Source organism: Nerophis ophidion, linkage group LG03 (assembly GCF_033978795.1).
Source record: "Nerophis ophidion isolate RoL-2023_Sa linkage group LG03, RoL_Noph_v1.0, whole genome shotgun sequence".
NCBI classification, from domain to species: Eukaryota; Metazoa; Chordata; class Actinopteri; order Syngnathiformes; family Syngnathidae; genus Nerophis; species Nerophis ophidion.
In genome coordinates, this window is record NC_084613.1 from 23,544,116 (window position 1) to 23,551,557 (window position 7,442).

The following is a 7,442-nucleotide window of genomic DNA, read 5'->3' on the forward strand; positions in this document are numbered from 1 at the left end:
ACTGCCACAATAAGACATTCCGATACCCCATACTCTCTGAGCACTCCCCACAGGACTTCCCGAGGGACACGGTCGAATGCCTTCTCCAAGTCCACAAAGCACATGTAGACTGGTTGGGCAAACTCCCATGCACCCTCAAAAACCCTGCCGAGAGTATAGAGCTGGTCCACAGTTCCACGACCAGGACGAAAACCACACTGTTCCTCCTGAATCCGAGGTTCGACTATCCGGCGAAGCCTCCTCTCCAGTACACCTGAATAAACCTTACCGGGAAGGCTGAGGAGTGTGATCCCACGATAGTTGGAACACACCCTCCGGTCCCCCTTCTTAAAGAGAGAGACCACCACCCCGGTCTGCCAATCCAGAGGTACCGCCCCCGATGTCCACGCGATGCTGCAGAGTCTTGTCAACCAAGACAGCCCCACAGCATCCAGAGCCTTAAGGAACTCCGGGCGGATCTCATCCACCCCCGGGGCCTTGCCGTCGAGGAGCTTTTTAACTACCTCAGCGACCTCAGCCGCAGAAATAGGAGAGTCCACTACAGATTCCCCAGGCACCGCTTCCTCAAAGAAAGACGTGTTGGTGGGATTGAGGAGGTCTTCGAAGTGTTCCCTCCACCGATCCACAACATCCGCAGTCGAAGTCAGCAGAACACCATCCGCACCATACACGGTGTTGATAGTGCACTGCTTCCCCTTCCTGAGGCGCCGTATGGTGGTCCAGAATCGCTTCGAAGCCGTCCGGAAGTCGTTTTCCATGGCTTCCCCGAACTCTTCCCATGTCCGAGTTTTTGCCTCCGCGACCGCTAAAGCTGCACACCGCTTGGCCCGTCGGTACCCGTCCACTGCCTCCGGAGTCCTATGCGCCAAAAGAACCCGATAGGACTCCTTCTTCAGCTTGACGGCATCCCTCACTGCTGGTGTCCACCAACGGGTTCTGGGATTACCGCCACGACAGGCACCAACAACCTTGCGGCCACAGCTCCAATCAGCCGCCTCGACAATAGAGGTTAGGAACATGGTCCACTCGGACTCAATGTCCCGCACCTCCCTCGTGACATGTTCAAAGTTCTCCCGGAGGTGTGAATTGAAACTCTCTCTGACAGGAGACTCTGCCAGACGTTCCCAGCAGACCCTCACAATGCGTTTGGGCCTGCCAGGTCTGTCCGGCATCCTCCCCCACCATCGCAGCCAACTCACCACCAGGTGGTGATCGGTAGAAAGCTCCGCCCCTCTCTTCACCCGAGTGTCCAAAACATAAGGCCGCAAATCCGATGACACAACTACAAAGTCGATCATCGAACTGCGGCCTAGGGTGTCCTGGTGCCAAGTGCACATATGGACACCCTTATGTTTGAACATGGTGTTTGTTATCGACAAACTGTGACGAGCACAAAAGTCCAATAACAAAACACCACTCGGGTTTAGATCCGGGCGACCATTCTTCCCAATCACGCCTCTCCAGGTTTCACTGTCGTTGCCAACATGAGCGTTGAAGTCTCCCAGTAGGACAAGAGAATCACCCGGAGGAGCACTTTCCAGTACTCCCTCAAGTGTACCCAAAAAGGGTGGGTATTCTGAACTTCTGTTTGGTGCGTAAGCACAAACAACAGTCAGGACCCGTCCCCCCACCCGAAGGCGAAGGGAAGCTACCCTCTCGTCCACTGGGTTGAACTCAAACGTACAGGCTTTGAGCCGGGGGGCAACCAGAATTGCCACCCCAGCCCGTCGCCTCTCACTGCCGGCAACGCCAGAGTGGAAGAGGGTCCAGTCCCTCTCGAGAGAACTGGTTCCAGAGCCCTTGCTGTGCGTCGAGGTGAGTCCGACTATATCCAGCCGGAACTTCTCTACCTCGCGCACTAGCTCAGGCTCCTTCCCCCCCAGTGAGGTGACGTTCCACGTCCCAAGAGCTAGCTTCTGTAGCCGAGGATCGGACCGCCAAGTGCCCTGCCTTCGGCTGCCGCCCAGCTCACAATGCACCCGACCTCTATGGCCCCTCCTATGAGTGGTGAGCCCATTGGAGGGATGACCCACGTTGCCTCTTCGGGCTGTGCCCGGCCGGGCCCCATGGGAACAGGCCCGACCACCAGGCGCTCGCCATCGTGCCCCAACTCCGGGCCTGGCTCCAGAGCGGGGCCCCGGTGACCCACGTCCGGGCGAGGGAAATCTGGGTTCATTTCGTTGTAATTCCATAGAAGTCTTTGAGCTGCTCTTTGTCTGATCACTCACCTAGGACCTGTTTGTCTTGGGAGACCCTACCAGGGGGCATGAAAACCCCCAGACAACATAACTCCTAGGATCATTGGGACACGCAAACTCCTCTACCACGGTAAGGTAGCAGCTCAGAGAGGAGCAATATTATATTATATTATAGTACCAAAATGTATTCCGATACTTTTCAAAACAAAGGGGACCACACACGAAATGTCATTTTTGGCTTAATTTTAACTAAAATTGTTATGATATGTTAAGTGAGCAAAATAAGGAGTGCAATCCATTTAGCGTGTCTGTCTTCATGAAGATGCAGAAGATATGATGATCATCAGAAAGCCCACAATACTGGGTGGAGACAATACAAATGTAGTTATTTGGCACACGTTGGGTGATTTATCAAGACTGAAACTGGCAGTTGCGCAGAAATGACTGCAAAAAAGAAGTTTCAACTCTGTCCTACATAAGCTTGTCAACATAAGGTTGTCCCGATACCAATATTTTAGTACCAAAATGTATTCTGACACTTTTCAAAACAAAGGGGACCACACATGAAATGTAATTTTTGGCTTAATTTTATCAAAAAATTGTTACGATATTTTTAGTGAGCAAAATAAGGAGTGTAATCCATTTAGCGTGTCTGTCTTCATGAAGATGCAGAAGATATGACGACATCAGAACACCCACAATACTGGGTGGAGACAATGCAAATATAGTTATTTGGCACACGTTGTGTGATTTATCAAGACTGAAACCGGCAGTTTCACAGAAATGGCTGAGAGAAAGACGCTAAAGGTCTGTCCTACATAAGTTTGTCAAAGTAAGGTTGTCCAGATACCAAAAAATTTAGTAACAAAATGTATTCCGATACTTTTCAAAACAAAGGGGCACCACAAACAAAATGTCATTTTTGGCTTGATTTTAACTAAAACTGTTATGATACGTTTAGTGAGCAAAATAAGGAGTGCAATCCATTTAGCATGCCTGTCTTCATGAAGATGCAAAAGATATGATGATCATCAGAAGGCCCACAATACTGGGTGGAGGCCATGCTAATATAACTATTTGGCACACGCGGTGTGATTTATCAAGACTACAGCTGTTAGGCGGCCTAGTAAGAAACTAGCAGTTGCGCAGAAATGGCTGCGGAAACGAAGCCACAGCTCTGTCTTACATAAGCTTGTCAATATATATAGACTAGGGTTGTCCCGATACCAATCTTTTAGTACCGGTACCAAAATTTATTCCGATACTTTTCAAAACAAAGGGGACCACACGCGAAATGTCATTGTTGGTTTATTTTAACTAAAAATTGTCTTATATATTAAGTGAGCAAAATAAGGAGCGCAATCCATTTAGCGTGTCTGTCTTCATGAAGATGCAGAAGATATGATGATCTTCAAAATGGCCACTACACTGGGTGGAGACAATGCAAATATAATTATTTGGCACACGCGGTGTGATTTATTAAGACTGACACTAGCAGTTGTGCAGAAATAACTGTGACAAAGAAGTTGCAGCTCTGTCCTACATGTTTGTCAACATTTATTGACAAGTCTTGTCCCGATGCCAATATTTTAGTACCGGTACCAAAATGTATTTCGATACTTTTGTAACCACAGGGGGCAACAAACAAAATGTAATCATTGTCTTTATTTTAACAAAAAATATATTATGATACAATAATTTCTTATTACGATCAAAGAACAATGTTGGCATTAAATAAAATAGTGAACATACAAGACAAATTGTCTGTAAGTAGTAAGTAAGCAAACAAAGACTCCCAATTGGCTGCTGACGTATAACGTTTTGTGTCATTTATCATTCTATTATGTTGTCAAAATTAATAAGGACACGTGGTAGAAAATTAATTTTAAAATACTTGTTTACTTACTGTTAATATCTGCTTACTTTCTGTCTTAACATGTTCTAAGATGCACCCATTTGTTTACATTGAGGAGTGCTAGCTTGCTGTTAGCAGTTAGGTGTTTTTTGCTATTCCTCGTGTTGCGGGGATGATACTTGTAAAGAAACATACTTTATTTTTCGCCACGGAGGCGATGATTAGTGGTTTAGAAGTAGCTAAAACACTGCCGACGGCTGATGGACATTAGCCGTGAGCCCGCTAGCCATGTCTAAAACATCTCTTCCTCAGTAGCGCTTCAGTGTGAAAAGCTTTATCTTCATTGTTCATTTTTAAGCCAAAATGCATCCACTCTCCCTTTTATGTCTCCACAGTTTGTTTTCTCTTTGTAAGTACACCGTGCGTGTGTGTTACTTAACATGCTGCAGGAGTGTGAATTTTGAATCGGGAATCATTTTAAATCAATCATGAATTGAATCGAATTGTGCAGCGCCTAAATATTCTTAGCCCTAATGGTTAGCTATGTTAATTTAGTATCCTTCTTCAGTGTTTTCACTTATTCCTCAATCCCTCATGTCATCTGCTGCAAGATGAAGCAGATGGCAGGCACGTGGCTGCAGGCAATCACAAATCAGCGCACTTGGTACTGATAAAGACAGACTGCATGAAGACCAGTGGACCTGAAGATCCAGTGCCGGAATGTAGTTGACTCTGCGTACTTGGTCTCTCTCTGTGCCTTCCCTGTGCCTGTGTCGTATGTCCTTTGTGTTACCCGAAGTGTTTCACCTGTTTCCCATGATCGAGCTGTATGCCTTGACTACTTCCCTCTGGATTCCGGACTGCCCCACTCGATCCTCGACCCCCGCTTGGACACGAACCTCGTTGCTTCTCTCCAGCCCCCAACCGCTTGCTTGCCCACGGATAGCCTTCTCGCCATGCCCCTTTGATCTGACGAAAGATTCATCCAACATCCAATACGTCTTGCACCGTTCACATTTAGTAACATACACACTCCACCAATTCATCAAGATCGAGTCCAATAAACCTTTTGAACTGATCCCTGCCGTTGTGTCGTCTCCTTCCCCCGTCGTACGTTAACAGTCAAATTTGCGGGACAACATGAATTATCACCATACAACCATAGTATTTAAATCTCTATTGTCGGACATATTTATATAATTTTGTTTATCGTCTATAAACGGTAATATCAGTAATGTAACGAGACATCCGTACTGAAAAATGGAGGAAAACCATGTCAACAAAATGCCATGGTTGAAAAAGATAATTGTATAATGATCCACTCGTCTTGCTGTAGTTCTCTGGCCAAGGTCACAAGTCAAAGTGGAAACAAAGGGTAGTTTTTTGTTTCTCTTAAACAAAGCACCAGATTGGACGACACGGGTCGACATAAGCAGGTTCCACTTTATTAACCCTGGTTGTTTGATGCAGTCTGGGCATTCAAAATATGCACTGTGACATTTTGCTTTTCACGCAAGATAATAAAGCGGAAATGATGATTGGTGTGAACTAACAAGTGACTGACAACATTTCAGACACATTAGGAACGTGAATATACGTACATAGAGGTTATTAAACCCCTGAGTCATATAACTTGGTGTGACAGCTGTTAAATGTTAGTGTGCTAGCTTTAGCATGCTAGCATGCAAACAGTAAAGTGTTAACTTTTTTTTACGCTTTTGTGTCTCATTACGTAACCTACTCGGTGCCCTAGTGGTTAGACTGTCCGCTCTGAGATGGGTAGGTTGTGAGTTCGAACCCCGGCCGAGTCATACCGAAGACTATAAAAAATGGTACCCATTACCTCCCTGCTTGGCTCTCAGCATCAAGGGTTGGAATTGGGGGTTAAATCATCAAAATGATTCCCGGGCGCGATCTGGAATGATATATTGTATTTTTCGGATTATAAATCACTCCGGAGTATACGTCACACCAGCCGAAAATGCATAATAAAGAAGGAAATAAACATATATACATCGCACTGGAGTATAAGTCACATTTTTGGGGGGAAATTTATTTGACAAAATCCAACACCAATAATAGACATTTGAAAGGCAATTTAAAATAAATAAAGAATAGTGAACAACAGGCTGAATAAGTGTACGTTATACGACGCATAAATAACCAACTGAGAAGGTGCCTGGTATGTTAACGTAACACAGCGTTTCTCAAAGTGTGGGGCGCGCCCCACTGGTGGGGAATAGAGACATGACAGGTGGGGCGCGAGGAACGGGAGGAAATTTCACTTTAACTTTTTTTTTTTTTTTAATTCTTAGATTTTACAACCCCATTTTCTATACAAACTGTAAATCACCTTGTGATTCTGTCTGTGAAATCCGATATATAAATTAATGTAAATTACGTATTTTTCCTGTAGACTTTAAATTTCTAGGTAGAGGCGAAAGTTTGACAGACGCAACAGTAACTAATGGAGGCGGGGCTAAGCGGAACAAACTTTCGCGCGGATGGGTAGCAGGCTAATGTATGGACCACAATTACACAAAATGAATAAATTGGCTTCATCTAGAGTTGCATACAGAATTGCTCAATGCAAAAAAGCACACACAATTGCTGAGCAGCTGATTCTCCCCGCTGCAATAGACATGGTGTCAGTCATGCTTGACGAGAAAAGCGCAGCAAAATTAAAAGCTGTCCCACTGTTGAGAGACGTATATGCAACAATGCAAGTGATCTTTAGGAACAACTCGTAGACCAGGGTTTGGCAACCGGCGGCTCCGGAGCCGCATGCGACTCTTTGATCACTCTGATGCGGCTCAGCTTGTCACGGCCAGCTCAGCTTGTCATCCTGCTTGTCAAACGTCGGGACACGCCCACGGCCGCGCGCGTCTCCATCCTGCAGCAGCCGCCAAAGACATGTGGTGTCCAAGTTAAAGCGCCTGACAGCGGACCTTGAAGATGTTTCACGGCAGAATGCTGTTCTTGCTCAAAATCCCAAATAGTGTGACCAAATCTGCCAGGTCAAAAGTGTACATACAGCAAAGTTAATATTTGGTTACATGTCCCTTGGCAAGTTTCACTGCAATAAGGCGCTTTTGGTAGCCATCCACAAGCTTCTGGTTGAATTTTTGACCACTCCTCTTGACAAAATTGGTGCAGTTCAGCTAAATTTGTTTGGTTTTCTGACATGGACTTGTTTCTTCAGCATTGTCCACACGTTTAAGTCAGGACTTTAAGAAGGCCATTTTAAACCTCCCCAAGCCAGACAAACTTGTGTTCGAAACTTGGAACGCTATCCCCGACTTTTATGTGAACATGAAAAGTATGCACTTAGAGTCCTGTCCATCTTTGGATCCACATATGCATGTGAGCAGGTGTTCTCCAACATGAAC